General features: G+C 46.9%; 2 protein-coding genes across 2 annotated transcripts in view; one reads left to right on the top strand and one right to left on the bottom strand.

Moving 5' to 3' along the window:
* LOC103783584 (zinc finger protein 726-like) overlaps window positions 1-1,054 on the bottom strand; it is a 63,458-nt gene extending 62,404 nt beyond the window's left edge. Inside the window, 1 exon segment of the mRNA XM_063600097.1 lies at window positions 786-1,054. The gene's annotated coding sequence lies outside the window, so the exon portion shown is untranslated.
* The window catches only part of LOC103783563 (zinc finger protein 492), a 193,251-nt gene that overhangs the window by 153,299 nt on the left and 24,420 nt on the right, over window positions 1-15,532 (top strand).

Below are 15,532 nucleotides of genomic sequence, written 5' to 3'. Positions count from 1 at the left end.
CGAGCAGGTACCCGACGGGCTGGCAGCCAGCCACGCAGGGCGCTGTAGGGGTGGGTTGGGCCGGGTGTCGGGGGCTCGGATTCAGAGCCATCTTTGCCGTAGGGCCGGCTGGGGCAGGCTTCCCGCTCTGGGAAATTTGCCCCCGCTAGCCCTGCCAGTGGCTGTCGTGGGCGGCCCCGCCTTGGAGCCCTGGCCACCGAGCCGCGCGGGACTGGAGAGCTGCGGGTGGGGAGGGACCAGCGGGCGGAGGAGGGGCGGCCCTGCAGGCGACGCGGGGACTGGCAAGGGCGACTAGGTGGGAAAAGGTGATCGTCCCCACCAGGCCAGCCCGCGGGCTCTGCTGCCGCCTCTCCCCGAAATTCACGGCCAGAGAGGGCGCACTGGTGTGTGTGGCGCCTGGAGCCTTAAGGTCCCCATCCAAGTGCGAGGCCCCAGCCGGGAGCCCGGCCCAGGGGCGTCCACTGTCCCGGCCCCAGACCCCAGGTCCTGGCCAGATTGGCCAGAGTCAGAGGCTGGAATCTGGAGGGCGGTGGTGAGGGTGTCAGCTAAGACCAGCCCCTGCCCGGCAGTGGCCAGCATAACGCGGTGACAGTCTCTGGAGGCCCCACTGCCTGTCAAGCCCGCTGGGCTCCTTAGATCCGTCTGCCCCTAGAAGTGCGCACCCAACGCCAGGCAGAGGGAGCGGGTGTGGGGCTGCTGGCGGTCAAGGTCCTCGGAGATGAGGACGGTCTTCTAGGAGGGGCCCGGGGGCCACAGAAGGATAGGGGAGTGTACGCCGAGCCCACCTTGCAAAGGCGCTCTGGTTCCCCAGGGGCGGCACCTTCGGCCTCCAGCCAAGTCGCCGAGCGCTCCCAGTGCTGCCTGCCCGGCACCTGCGCTCCAGACTCCTGGCTGCCAAACAAAGAGGAAGCCCGCCCCCTGGAACAGGCCACTCTCAGATTGGGCGAGGGAAACACAGACACCCCCACCCCCAGCCTGGCAGCCACACACAGGGAGGTTGTCACCTGATGAGTGCGGGGGTGGTGCTTGAGGGAGGGCTGGTGGCCCCGCGGGCCTGAATTATTGACAAGTGAATGAGCTGGGAATGAAGTCACCTGAGGCCGGGAAGAAGGGGCGGGGGTTGGGGGTGGGGGGCGGGGTGTTGGAGGGCGGTGAATGCCCGGACCTCTGGGTCTCCAGGCTGCCAGTGGCCCGGCCAGGCTCCCGGTGTCCTCCTCCAACCTCAGTTTCCTCACTTGTCCCAGAGGACGAATATGGCAGGGCTGTTTTGATGATTAGGCCGGATAATCCTGGTAAACTTTATTAGCCTGCCTGGTCTGGATATTATTTTTTCTGACTTTGTTAAGAAACTTTGCTGCCCAACGTCTGCTTTTGGAAAGTGGGCTGGGGAGACAGGAAGGCAGGACTCTCACCCTTGGCTTCAGAGTCCCTTCTGCGTGCCCCCCCACCACCCCCTTAGGCTCAATGAAAGCACAAAGCTGGCAAAAGTCCCCTACCCAAGACAGCTGCAGAGTCCAGAACCAGAATATCTTGTTTTCTGACCCAAGGGCCTTTTCTTAACCGAAAATCGAAATCTCTTTGAGTGGTCAGCTTCAGACAGGAGTCTGAATTGTTTTCCTCAATTAAGAAAACAATTGGTTGACCCAAGCCCCTTATGATGAAGTGTTGCTCTACCCCCATTCCACCCTTTTCCTGCCCTAATGCATTGGAGGTCCTTAACTGTAGTGACCTGTAATTGGGAGCAAGGTTCCCCAGGCAGGGCATATTGCCTTCCTCAGCAGGCTGGCCTGGCCTTGGCCTGATAAAAATCAGTCCTAGGGCAAAAGACCCAGGGCAGGGAGGCCTCTCACTGCCCCCCACTTTCACATGCTGCAGCCATTTAATGGGCTGTGGTGACCTCTCAGGGTCCCCTAGCCTGCAGGATAGAATTTTGACTTTTTGCCACAGTGGGGGAAACTGAAGGGCAAAGCTAGTGAGTGAAACAATTAGAAAGACTCTGTGACTGGGAAGCACTCCCCAGGCCCAAAGTCCCTACAGGACTCAGCCCCTTTCGGGTTGCACCAGTGGTTGGCATGTACAGCCTGGTTGTCATCTGTACCTTTCTGGGGCTGAGGGTGGGTGTTCTGGCAGGACAAGGTCTATGACCCACGGGGTAGAGAGACATTGTCCCCCTTTCCCTGACCTTGAGTAGAGCAAAAGTTCTGTTCTCTAACGTATGTAAGGACCAGTACCTGTGTGAGTGGAGGTGGGACCACTTTTTTCTTGATTAAATAAAACCCTTCCTGGGGCTGCTTAGGGGATTCTGGGGCTTGTGTACCTGACAGTTGGGTGTGGCATCTGGGTACTCAGCTTGTCTGTGCCTTGCTGTCACTTCTCCAGGGACAGCCACACACTTCTCTCTTAGTCCCCACACATGCCCAGTCCCTTACTTTTTCGCCTGGGATCCCCCTGCCTGAATCTCTCAACCCAGCCACTGCTAGGTCTCCCCAGGGACCCTGTAATCCCCGGCATGGGATTGCAGGAGGCGGTGACCCTGCTGCCTACCTCTGTCTGAAGTTGGGGTCCCTGGCCTCTGCCTGCACCTGGTGGACAGGGTGGGTGAACTGGTCAGGATAGGTTCTTGGCCTAGCACAGGGCCCTTCCCTGCACCTTGGGAGGCTCCAGTCATGGCTGGCCTGGGGGTTGCTCTATGTTGTGTCTCAGATTCTAGGAGATAAGCAGATACCAGGAGAGGAGCACGTTCTGAAAGAGAAACGGAATTTTCCAACTCAGCTGAACCCTCGGCCCCTGCCCTTGAACACACATTCTGGTTTTCTCACGGAGTCCCTGCTTGCTCCTGCCCACCTGGCTGTCCCAGGCAGGTGATTGGTGTTTCTGCCCCATGTGTGCTTTGGCTGTGAGGGTCACTGGTGGGACACTATTGAGAAGGCACTGAAACTGTCCTCATTATCTGGGATGTCACATGAAGTTCTTGGTCTCAGAGCCAATGAAATCAAGGGTGCGGACACTCCAAAGGTGAGGTTAGAGCAGAATTTTAATAAGCGAAAGGAGGAAAGCTCTCCGGCACAGAGAGGACTCCCAGGAAAAAGGGTTGCCATTTTAAAGTGAAAAGCCCAAGAGATTTTATAAACAAGCTGATTGGGAGAGGTGCTTCATTTACATAAGGTGCGACAAACCAGTCAGGACTAGGTATGTCATTGTGTCCTTTGCATAAGGTGCAAACTTCTGACAGTCCCCATTCCAACTTTTTTTTTTGAGACGGAGTTTTGCTCTTGTTGCCCAGGCTGGAGTGCAATGGCGCGATCTCAGCTCACTGCTGCCTCCACCTCCCTGGTTCAAGCGATTCTCCTGCCTCAGCCTCCTGAGTAGCTGGGACTACAGGCACGTGCCACCACACCCGGCTAATTTTTTTATACTTTTAGTAGAGACAGGGGTTCGCCGTGTTAGCCAGGATGGTCTCGATCTCCTGACCTCATGAGCCACCTGCCTCGGCCTCCCAAAGTGCTGGGATTACAGCCTTGAGCCACTGCACCCGAACAAGCCCTAACTCTTAAATGAGACCATAGGTCTTTTTATTTTAGCCCCAGTTCGGTTCATGGCATGTTTTTAATTTTGGGGGAATGCAACCTTTATTCCAGAAAATTCTTCCCCCACAGTAATGATCACCAATGCCAGGGCACCTAGCACAGTGCCTTGCACATAGAGTGCATTCAATGTGTATGGAACTGGGTTGATTCAGGAACAAAACCAATAGTAAAGTTGGTTCTGCAAAGAACAATAATTTGGTAATATTGGTAAGACTGAAAGGCCGTGACTTAGGGACAAACATTTTTTCATTCATTTGAGAAATAATTTGCAACTAGGTCACTAAAAGTGTTGGTTTACAGCAGAGGCATTTGAGCTTGGCTGTACTGTCATCACCTAGAGATAATTAAACTAAACTGTTGCCCAGTTTCCACTCCAGGAATCCTGATTTAATTGGGGTGTGGCAACTTATGTTTGGGGGATTTTTAAAGACCCCCCCCCCAGGTGATTTTTACATGCAGACTTGGGTGAAAACAATTGGTTCAGGGTGAGGGATGCATTCACTGTGTGTGATTTCCACGTGTGCTTCTGAGATTTGTCCCATGGCTGCTTCTGACTTTGAAATCTTCAACAGCAGCTCTGCTATTTTAAAAATCAAAATACAGGCCAGGTGGGGTGGCTCACGCCTGTAATCCCAGCACTTTGGGAGGCCGAGGTGGGCGGATCACCTGAGTTCAGGAGTTTGAGACCAGCCTTGCAAACATGGCAAAACCCCATCTCTAATAAAAATAGAAAAATCAGCTAGGCATGGTGGCGCACGCCTGAATTCTCAGCTACTCGAGATGCTGAGACACCAGAATGGCTTCAAGCCAGGAGGCTGAGGTGGCAGTGAGCCAAGATCACACCACTGCACTCCAGTCTGAGCAACAGAGCCAGACTCTAAAAAAATTTTTAAAAAAGTAAGAAAGAAATGAAATGTCTTCCTAGCAGGTCTGTCTATAGTCATTTGATTTTAAGGTAAGAGGTTGGTTCAGGCACAGTACTTTTAATCAGTGTTGAAAATCATAAATAGCCCACACGTATCAAAAAGCGTTTTTATTTTTTATTTTTTTTCTGAGATGGAGTCTCACTCTGTCGCCCAGGCTGGAGTGCAGTGGCGCGATCTTGGCTCACTGCAACCTCCAACTCCCTTGTTCAATCGATTCCCCTGCCTCGGCGTCCTGAGTAGCTGGGATTACAGGCACACACCACCACGCACAGATAATTTTTGTGTTTTTAGTAGAGACGCGGTTTCACCATGTTGGCCAGGATGGTCTCAATGTTCTGACCTCGTGATCCACCCGCCTCAGCCTCCCAAAGTGCTGGGACTACAGGTGTGAGCCACCGCGCCCGGCCAAAGTATTTTTATTTTTATTTCATTGAGACAGTCTCACTCTGTCGTGCAGGCTGGAGTACAGTGGTACAGTCTCAGCTTGCTGTGACCTCTGCCTCCCAGGTTCAAACCATTCTCCCGCCTCAGCCTCCCGAGTAGCTGGGATTACAGGGGCCCGCCACCACACCACGCTAATTTTTGTATTTTTCGTAGAGACGGAGTTTCACCATGTTGGGCAGGCTGATCTCGAACACCTGACCTCGGGATCCGCCCGCTTTCGCCTCCCAAAGTGCTGGAATTACAGGCGTGAGCCACCGTGCCCCGTGTGTTCCTTGTTTTTAAAGTTTGGCTAGTAGGAAATTTAAAATTCACATGTGGCTCACATTTTACTTAGAAGGATTGTGTCCTTTTAAAAATCTCAGGTTAGTTGGGCGCGGTGGCTCACGCCTGTAATCCCAGCACTTTGCGAGGCCAAAGCGGGCGGATCACCTGGGAGTTCAGCCTGGCCAACATGGTGAAACCTGGTCTCTAATAAAAATACAAAAAAATTAGCCGGGCATGGTGGCGCATGACTGTAATTCCAGCTACTCGGGAGGCTGAGGCAGGAAAATCACTGGAACCCGGGAGGCAGAGGTTACAGTGAGCCAAGATCGCGCCATTGCACTCCAGCCTGGGCGACAGAGCAAGACTCCATCTTAACACAAAACAAAACTATCTCAGGCTGCCTGTTCAAAGGACCAGAGCCAGGAAGGTTATAAAAGCCGAAATTCAGGCTAGGCGCGGTGGCTCACGCCTGTAATCCCAGCACTTTGGGAGACCGAGGCGGGCGAATCACGAGGTCAGGAGATCGTAGACCACCCTGACCAACATGGTGAAAACCCCGTCTCTACTAAAAATACAAAAATTAGCAGGGCGTGGTGGCGCGCGCCTGTAATTTCAGCTACTCGGGAGGCTGAGGCAGAAGAATCGCTTGAACCCGAGAGGCGGAGGTTGCAGTGAGCTGAGGTCGTGCCACTGCACTCCAGCCTGGGCGACACAGCGAGATTCCGTCTCAAAAAAAAAAAAACAGAAATTTAAAAATAATTGTTATTCTATTCTTTCCATGTGTGAGCAGCCGTATATTATTTACAAATACATGAGACCTTATATACAAGGTTTAAGGCAAACACCCTCTGGGTGGGCTTAGCTCACCTCAGGGAGGAAGCCCTGCCTGAAAAGGGGGCACCTTCGGCTGTCAGTCTTTCTTCATTCAGCCCAGCATTTGGTCACATCTTCTGTCACTCAGGGCGTGAGGGCGAGGGGTCTTAAACGTTAACAAGTCAGAGACGCTGGCCTGGGAACTGTCCAATCAGGCACGCGGTTGGAGCGGAAAGGGCGGCTTCCGGGATGTGGCGGGGTCTTTGTTTCTCGCTGCAGCCGGAGTTCCTGGTCTCGTCTTCGCGCTTCTGTGTCCTCTGCTCGTAGAGGCCCAGCCTCTGTGGTCCTGTCACCTGCAGGTATTGGGAATCCACAGCTAAGATGCCAGGACCCCTTGGAAGCCTAGAAGTGGTGAGAGTGCCGGGTCCGACATCCCTAGAGAGGAGAAGGGGCTGGTTGGAACCGGTGGGAAGAGGCTGTGGCGGGACTCAGGCCTCCCCGCAGTCAGCTCCACAATCCGTGCCCCGAGTTCTCCTTGCCTAGCTCGGCCTCAGTCCCCTTCAGCGATAAGATGGCGGCTGCGCTGACAGCCAGGCTCCGGGCGTCCTGTCTCTTCCCTGCCCAGTGACTGTGCCCTGAGCTGGAGCCCTCTCCGGGCAGCTCTACACGCGCAGCGCCGCGTCTCTCCCAGATTGTGCAGGGACCACGGGAGGGTCGTCGGCAGAATCCTGACTCGGGGTGCTGGGGGTGAGGGTTCATGAATGGAAAGAGCTTTTGTTTGGTTTATGGGGTTCCTAGTTCCTCTTTTCGCCTATTAAAAATGTATCGGAATTATCGCGACAATACTTAAGAATTTAAACAAGGAGCGGTTCAAAAATTGTAGAGCTCCCAGCTGTGGGTTGTAGTTTGTGGGCCACGAAAAGATCTTGAAGGAAAGATGCATGATGAAAATACCCAAATTCAGTAATCGGTTAGGTACGTTTACGTAGTTTCTTAATTTTCACCTTGAGCCTACAAATTTCCTGGTTGTGTAATCAGAGCTTACTTGGCAGTTTATCATTTTTTAAGCCTGAATTTTGTTTCCCCCAATGTAGTAATTTCTATTTAAAAAATGCATTTGAGTTAGATTTTTTAAAATTAGGAATCCAGGGATTGGAGCCACCTCAGTCTATTTGCCGCCACGTGGGACTGATTTTCCCTTGCATGTTTCACATGGGTCCCAAGCAGGGTCTCAAGGCAACCCCCCACACCCCATTTCTGCAGCCTAACTCTGGCTTGCAGTAAAATACTGAATTTTCAGTTTCTTCTGAAAATCTCAAATGCCAACTTCCTCTCCCTAATTTACATTATTTATTATTTGTTTTTTAGTGTACCTTTTATATACCGTATTTTAATTAATCATTTTTTGACAAAGCATTAGATGGCATATTGAAAAAGATGTTTTCTCATTTGAAGGACCTAAATTTGTAGCAAATTCTGTGGGAGTTTTAAAAAGTTAAGCTGCTATAGTAAGTTACTGGGCATTCTCAGTATTTGAATATGGAACATATGCACAGGGGAAGGAAATAGCATTGCACTTTATAAACACTGTATTGTAAGTGGAAAATGCAATGTCTTAAATAAAACTATTTAAAATTGAAAAAAAGAAAAAGAAAAAGATATGTTTTCTGTTTGTAAGTATTTCCCATGAGAAGAAAGCAAAGAATAATCCCCTGATAGTGAATTGTAAAAAGTCTCTGTGCCTCTTTTTCTTTTGTCTTCCCTAGGCACAAAGGTCTTATGATAATGTTTTAGTGTCAAGATGTTTTTGTTTTGCAAACGTTATGGAGTGATTTGTCCTCAGCAACCCTGTCGTTTTTTCTTGTTCCTGGGTTTTAGTACTGTCTCTGAATAAACCAAGATAACTGCTGTGGCTATGTCTGCTAGAGTATCTAGTGAATATCAGCTCCTAAGTCGTTTTCTTTCATAGGACAACCTGAGGTAGGGAGTGCAGCCTCCCCAGTGGATACCCTGGGGAAAAGATGGTATCTTTTGGTGTACTCTTCCTTTGAAAAGCTAACCCCTTGAGACATTACAATTGTCTTCACCCAACCCAGCTTCCATTTCTTGGAGACAGATTGCTGGTCCACCAATCACATGCTGATATTGAGGGGAAAACAGAAATAATTTCTGCCCCCTAAATGCTCTAAGATTTGTGAAAGAAAAAATAGTATCCCAAAAGACAAAGAAAAAAACCTGACTTCAGTGAGATAGTACAAAAACTTGCAAAGTAAAATACACTTGGGGCACTCACTTGAGCATAGTGCACTGTCTCCTAAGAGAGTGGTCACTGAGCACTTAAGTGAGCAGGTTGGAGTGGGAGAATCTCTCAAGTGATTGGATGATCTGAATTGACCCATGAGTCAGACACATCTGTTTTCTTTCTTTTTTTCTTTTTGAGACGGAGTCTAGCTCTGTCACCCAGGCTGGAGTGCAGTGGCGCGATCTTGGTTCACTGCAACCTCCACCTCCCACGTTCAAGTGATTCTCCTGCCTCAGCCTCCCGAGTAGCTGGGACTACAGGCATGCACCACCACACCCAGCTAATTTTTTTTTTTTGGTATTTTTAGTGGAGACGGGGTTTCACCATGTTGGCCTGGTTGGTCTTGAACTCCTGACCTGGTGATCTGCCTGCCTCGTTCTCCCAAAGTGCTGGGACTACAGACTGAGCCACCGTGCCCAGCCTACACATCTAATATCACTTCCTTTTATTGCAGGGTAAATTTGTGACAGTGAATATCTCTGTTCTGTATCCTGTTATCTTGACTTCTGAGTTTCATGCTTAATTTTATGAGATAAAACTTGGTACCTCCTAGAAATGGTCCCATATGACTAATTGTTTACTACATGATTTTTAATGGAAATAATACAATAAGACATGTATTGTCTGAAAGGAATTGATACTTTTGCTTTTCTCATTGAGGTATAAAATTAAAGCGCCTTATAATTTCATCCCCTTATATGAACATTGTGTTTGAGTAATGTTACTGAATTTTTCACACCCGTAGTTTTGAAAACCAAGTTAGTAACTCTGACAATGGAAATCAAAGCATGACCCTAGTGACTCCAAGCTAAGGCTAATTAATATTGAGCTTGCAAAGGAAGGTTATTAATGGCCCAATTAGTTTTTTTCTGAAGAGCCTCTCTCGCAGATGTCCCAGCCTGCTCACCCCAGCCATGGAAGAAACCTTTATAGTGAGAGAAGCTACAGAGCCCTGGAAAACTGGGTCCCCACAGACAGATGCAGTTAAGGTTAAGAAGGAAAAGAACTGGCAGGATTCTTGTGAAGATGAAGTTATTGTTTTGAAGCAGTTTCTAGACTATTTAAAATAAACCAAAGTTAGATTAATGTAAAAATTAAATTCCAACGGAGTATTGTAACAGAAGGAAATACCTACTATAAGGTCTTTAAAAATTGCAAGTTCAGGCAGACAAGGAAGGAACAAACAAGATTAGAACGAAGGTGGGAGGGAAATGGCAAATGGAGGGTGAAAAAGTTAGATTCTAGATTAATGTTTTACCTCGAACTCAGCATGTCCTTAGGAAGGACATAAAATGGGGTTGTATTTCGACTCAGATTGAGTGTAGCTGAATGTTAAGGAGCCTATGGGGAGGAGATAAGCTTAAGTGAAGTTCGATTAAAAAGTATTTTATTTTGACCACTGAAGAAAAATTCAGCTTTTTTTTTTTTTTTTTGAGACAGAGTCTCGCTCTGTCACCCAGGCTGTGGTGCAGTGGTACGATCACTCACTGCAACCTCTGCATCCTGGGTTCAAGCGATTCTCCTGCCTCAGCCTCCCAAGAAGCTGGGATTACAGGCACCTACCAAAATGCCTGGCTAATTTTTTTTGTATTTTTAGTAGAGGCGGTTTCACCATGTTGGCCAGGCTGCTCTTGAACTCCTGACCTCAGGTCATCCACCCGCCTCAGCCTCCCAAAGTTCTGGGATTACAGGCGTGAGCCACCGCTCCCGGCCAGCTGATTTTTTAAAATTAGAAGAAGAAGAAAATGTGCAGAGTCTTTGTCTGGCTATGTGATAGGTAAGAAAAAAGAGCACCAACTAAGTCATAATGGAAAGCATGTTTCTTTCCATAAACTGTTTCTGGAGAACACAAAGGATAGAGAATTTTATTAATCACAGCTATTTACCAGGATTATCTATGTGCTTCATCTTTCCCCATTTTTTTTCTTTGTCTTATACATTTCTTACATTTGACTTTTTTGGGGGTTATATTTTTTATAAGCTGGTAAATGTAACTACAGTGTTTTGCTGAGTTCTGCGAGTAGCTCTATCAAATTATGAAACTTGAGGGAGGTTACAGGAGTCCATAATTTTTAAACAGTAGCTCAGAAGCATAGATGGGCCTATGGGGTTTGTGACTGGCATCTGCAATTAGGACAATATTGTGAAAATGAGCCCTGAATCAGGGTCTGTGCTGACTCTGGGTGGTGTCAGAATTCAAATTCAAATGTTAGACAATGAGTTGGTGTTGGAGAATGTCTTGATGTTCAGCAAACTCTACAGATTTGGTACAAGAAAAAAGATATCACAGAGGCCTGGCCTGGAATAAAACTCTGGGTGTCTGGGAATGGGAGGCTCTACTCTCCTGTACACAGGCTGTCACACTGCCCATTGTCCTGTGATTCCAGGTCTCCCAGGATGAGAGAGGATCCAAACTTAGAGGAAAGAAACTCTGACAGCAGACCCCATTTTTCCCACAGCTGTAACCACAGGATTCCCACTCACTCACAAGCATACCCACTAGATATTAATGTGTCCAGACCCCTCCCAGGACTAAGCACCATGCTGAGAAATTTTACAACAGCATTTTTGATTCTAGTGTTTCCTGGCAAAAACCTACAAAAGTGTCTACAAGTCTCCTGGCATATCCCAACCCCCAGACACTGAATCTGCAACAGCAAACTGTTTTCCCCACCAACTGAGGGTTCTGGACCACCTGTTCATAATCTCATCTGCTTGCATAAACACAAAAATCCATCAGAGTATACCTCTACCTGAGCCGCTATCTGTAGCACAAACCAGTTCTTCCACCTGCATTGCACTGTTTCCCACTCATAGATTTTTATTCTTTTTAACTTTTATTTTTGGTTCAGGGGTACACATGCAGGTTTGTTATACAGCTAAAATTGTGTCATGGGGGTTTGGTGTGCAGATTATTTTGTCACTGAGGTACTAAGCATAGCACCAAGCAGGTACTTTTTCTGATCCTCTTTGTCCTCCCATTCTCCAACCTCAACTAGGCCTCAGTGTCTGTTGTTCCCTTTTTGTTTTTATGTGTTCTTATTATTCAGCTCTTACTTAATTTTTTTTTTTTTTTTGAGATGGAGTTTTGCTCTTATTGCCCAGGCTGGAGTGCGATGGCAGGATCTCAGCTCACCACAACCTCCGCTTCCTGGGTTCAAGTAATTCTTCTGCCTTAGCCTCCCGAGTAGCTGGAATTACAGGCATGTGCCACCACGCCTGGCTGATTTTGTATTTTTAATAGAGATGGGGTTTCTCCATGTTGGTCAGGCTGGTCTGGAACTCCTGACCTCAGGTGATCTGCCCGCCTTGGCTTCCCAAAGTGTTGGGATTACAGGCATGAGCCACTGCGCCCAGCCTCAGCTATTACTTAGAAATAACATGCATTTGGTTTTCTGCTGCTGTGTTAGTTTTCTAAGAGTAATGGTCTCCAGCTTAATCCACGTTGCTTCAAAGGACATGATCTTCTGTGTGTGTGTGTGTGTGTGTGTGTGTGTGTGTGTGTGTATGTGTGTGTGTGTGCATGTTTTAACGGCCACACAGTATTTTATGATAAGTACCATATTTTATTTATTTGAGATGGAGCTTCTTCTTGTCTCCCAGGCTGGAGTGCAGTGGCACGATCTTGGCTCACTGCAACCTTCGCCTCCTGGGTTCAAGCGATTCTCCTGCCTCAGCCTCCAAGTAGCTGGGATTACAGGCATGCACCACCACGCCTGGCTAATTTTTGTATTTTTAGTAGAGACAGGGTCTTGAACTCCTGACCTCAAGTGATCCACCCGCCTCGGCCTCCCAAAGTGCTGGGATTACAGGCGTGAGCCACTGCACCCGGACACCATACTTTTTTTTTTTTTTTTTTTTGAGACGGAGTCTTGCTCTGTCACCCAGGCTGGAGTGCAGTGGTGCGATCTCGGTTACTACAAGCTCCGCCTCCCGGGTTCACGCCATTCTCCTGCCTCAGCCTCCCCAGTAGCTAGGACTACAGATGCCCGCCACCACGCCCGGCTAATTTTTTGTATTTTTCGTAGAGACGGGGTTTCACTGTGTTAGCCAGGATGGTCTCGATCTCCTGACCTCATGATCTGCCCACCTTGGCCTCCCAAAGTGCTGGGGTTACAGGTGTGAGCCACCGCGCCCGGCCCATATTTATTTTTCTTAAATTTTTTTGTTTTGTTTTGTTTTTTTGAGACAGAGTCTTGCTCTGTTGCCCAGGCTGGAGTGCAGTGACACGGTTTTGGCTCACTGCAACTTCCGCCTCCTGGGTTCAAGCTGTTCTCCTGCCTCAGCCTCCCGAGTAACTGGGATTACAGGCACCTGCCACCATGCCCAGCTAATTGTGTGTGTGTGTGTGTGTGTGTGTGTATGTATGTGTGTGTAGTTTTTTTTTTTTTTAAGTAAGAACGGGGTTTCACCATGTTGGTCAAGCTGGTCTCGAACTCCTGACCTTGTGATCCGCCTGTCTTGGCCTACCAAAGTGCTGGGATTACAGGCGTGAGCCACTGTGCCTGGCCTAAGCCTTTTATTTTATTTTCTTTTTGAAGACAGGTTCTCACTCTGTTGTCCAGACTAGAGTGCAGTGGCATGATCTCAGCTCACTGCAGCCTCAACCTCCCAGGCTCAAGCAATGTTATTTTACTTTAGCCCCCCACATAGCTGAGACTTGCAGGCACACACCACCAGACCTGGCTAATTTTTTTTTTTTTTTTTTTTTTTTTTGTATTTTTTGTAGAGATGGGGTCTTGCCATGTTCCGCTGGGTGGCCTCAAACTTTTGAGCTCAGGCAGTTTACCTGCCTTGGTGGACTCCCAAAGTGCTGAGATTACAGGCATGAGCCATCATGGCCAGCCATACCATATTTTCTTTATCCAGTATACAGTTGAGAAGCAGTTAGGTTGATTCCATGTCTTTGCTATTGTGAATAGTACTGCAATGAACATGCGTATGTCTTTATAATAGAATAATTTGTATTTTACTGGGTATATGCCTGATTATGAGGTTGCTGGGTCAACAGGTAATTCTGTTTTAGTTCTGTGAGGAATCGTCACACTGCTTTTTATAATGAGCTAATTTACACTCCCACTGGTATAAGCATTCCTGTAACCTTGCCAGCATCTGTTATCTTTTGACTAATACTAGCCATTCTCACTGGTGTGAGATGATATTTCATTATGGTTTTTCTTTGAATTTCTCTAATGATAATTGATGAGCATTTTTATATGCTTGTTAGCCACATGTGTGTCTTCTTTGAAAAAAACACCTTTTTCATGTTTTTTGTCTACCATTTAGTGAGGCCTTTTTTTTTTCTGTAAACTTGTTTAAGTTTCTTATAAATTATGAATATTGGACCTTTGTCAAAAGCATAGTTTGCAAATATTTTCTTTTATTCTGTGTGTTGTTTGTTTACTGTGTTGATGGTTTCCTTTGCTGTGAAGAAGCTTTTTAGCTTAATTAGGTTCCATTTGTCAATTAGTACTTTTGTTGCAATTGCTTCTGGTATCTTTATTTTAAAATTTTTGCCGGCTTCTGTGTCTAGAATGGTATTTCATGGACCTTTTTAAATATATAATTTGAAGTTTTACATTTAAATATTTAATTTATCTTTAGTTGATTTTTATATATGGTGTAATGAAAGGGTCCAGTTTCAATCTTCTACATAGTGCTAGCTAGTTATTCCAGTATCATTTGTTAAATAGGGAATTCTTTCCAGATTCCTCTTGTTAGCTTTGCCAAAGACCAGATGGTTGTAGGTGTGTGGTATTATTATGGGCTCTCTATTCTGTTGTATTGGTCTGTGAGTTTGTTTTTGTACCAGTACCATGTTGCTTTGTTTACTGTACCCTGTAGTATAGTTTGAATTCAGGTAATGTAATGACTTCAGCTTTGTTCTTTTCGCTTATGATTGGCTTGGCTATTTGGGCCCTTTCTTGGTACCATATAAGTTTTAAAAGTTTTTTTGTTTTGTTTTGTTTTTTTAGTTCTGTTAATAAATATTTTTTGTAGTTTGATAAAAATAGCAAATCTAATTTTTTGGCAGTATGACCATTTTAATAATATTGATCTTTTCTTTCTTTTTTTTTTTTTTTTTTTTTTTTTGAGCTGGAGTCTTGCTCTTCACCCAGGCTAGAGTGCAGTGGCATGATTTTGGTTCACTGTAACTTCTCCTTCTCGGGTTCAAGCAGTTCTCTGCCTCAGCTTCCCGAGTAGCTGAGATTACAGACGCCTGCCACCACGCCTGGCTAATTTTTGTATTTTTAGTAGAGATGGGGTTTCACCATGTTGGCAGGCTGGTCTTGAACTCCTGACCTTGTGATCCAGCCACCTCAGCCTCCCAAAGTGTTGGGATTATGGGTGTGAGCCACTTTGCCTGGCCAATATTGATCTTTTCTATCCATGAGCATAAAATGGTTTTCCATTTGTTTGTGTCATCTCTGACTTTTTTTTTTTTTTTGGAGACGGAGTTTTGCTCTTTTTGCCCAGGTTGGAGTGCAATGGCACGATCTCTGCTCACCACAACCTCCGCCTCCCGGGTTCAAGCGATTCTCCTGCCTCAGCCTCCTGAGTAGTTGAGATTACAGGCATGCGCCACCACCCTGGCTAATTTTGTGTTTTTAGTAGAGACGGGGTTTCTCCATGTTGTTCAGGCTGGTCTTGAACTCCCAACCTCAGGTGATCTGCCTGCCTCGGCCTCCCAAAGTGCTGGGATTACAGGTGTGAGCCACCGCGCCTGGCCCATCTCTGACTTCTTTAAGCAGTGTTTTCACAGTGTTGTCATAAAGATCTTTGACCTCCCTGGTTAGCTATAGTCCTAGATATTTTATTCTTTTTGTAGTGATTGTGAATTGGATTCCGTTTTTGATTTGGCTTTTGGCGTGCATGTTTTTGATTTACAGAGATGCTACTAATTTTTGTACATTTATTTTGTATTCTGAAATTTTACTGAAGTTGTCAGTTTGAAAAGCTTTTCTGCCGAGATTATAGGGTTTTTCAGATACAGCATTATGTCATCTGTAAACAGAAATAGTTTTGACATCCTCTCTTCCTGTTTGTATGCCTTTTATTTTTTTATCTTGCCTAATTGCTCTGGCCAGGACTTCCAGTTTTATGTTGAATAGGAGTGTTGAGAGGAGGCATCCTTGTCTTGTGCCAGTTTTCAAAGAAAAATGATTCCAGGTTATGTGTACTCAGTATGTTGGCTG

Source organism: Pan paniscus, chromosome 20 (assembly GCF_029289425.2).
Source record: "Pan paniscus chromosome 20, NHGRI_mPanPan1-v2.0_pri, whole genome shotgun sequence".
In the NCBI taxonomy this organism is placed as follows: domain Eukaryota; kingdom Metazoa; phylum Chordata; class Mammalia; order Primates; family Hominidae; genus Pan; species Pan paniscus.
The sequence above is the reverse complement of the archived record's forward strand: the minus strand, read 5'-3'. Positions and strand labels throughout refer to the sequence as shown.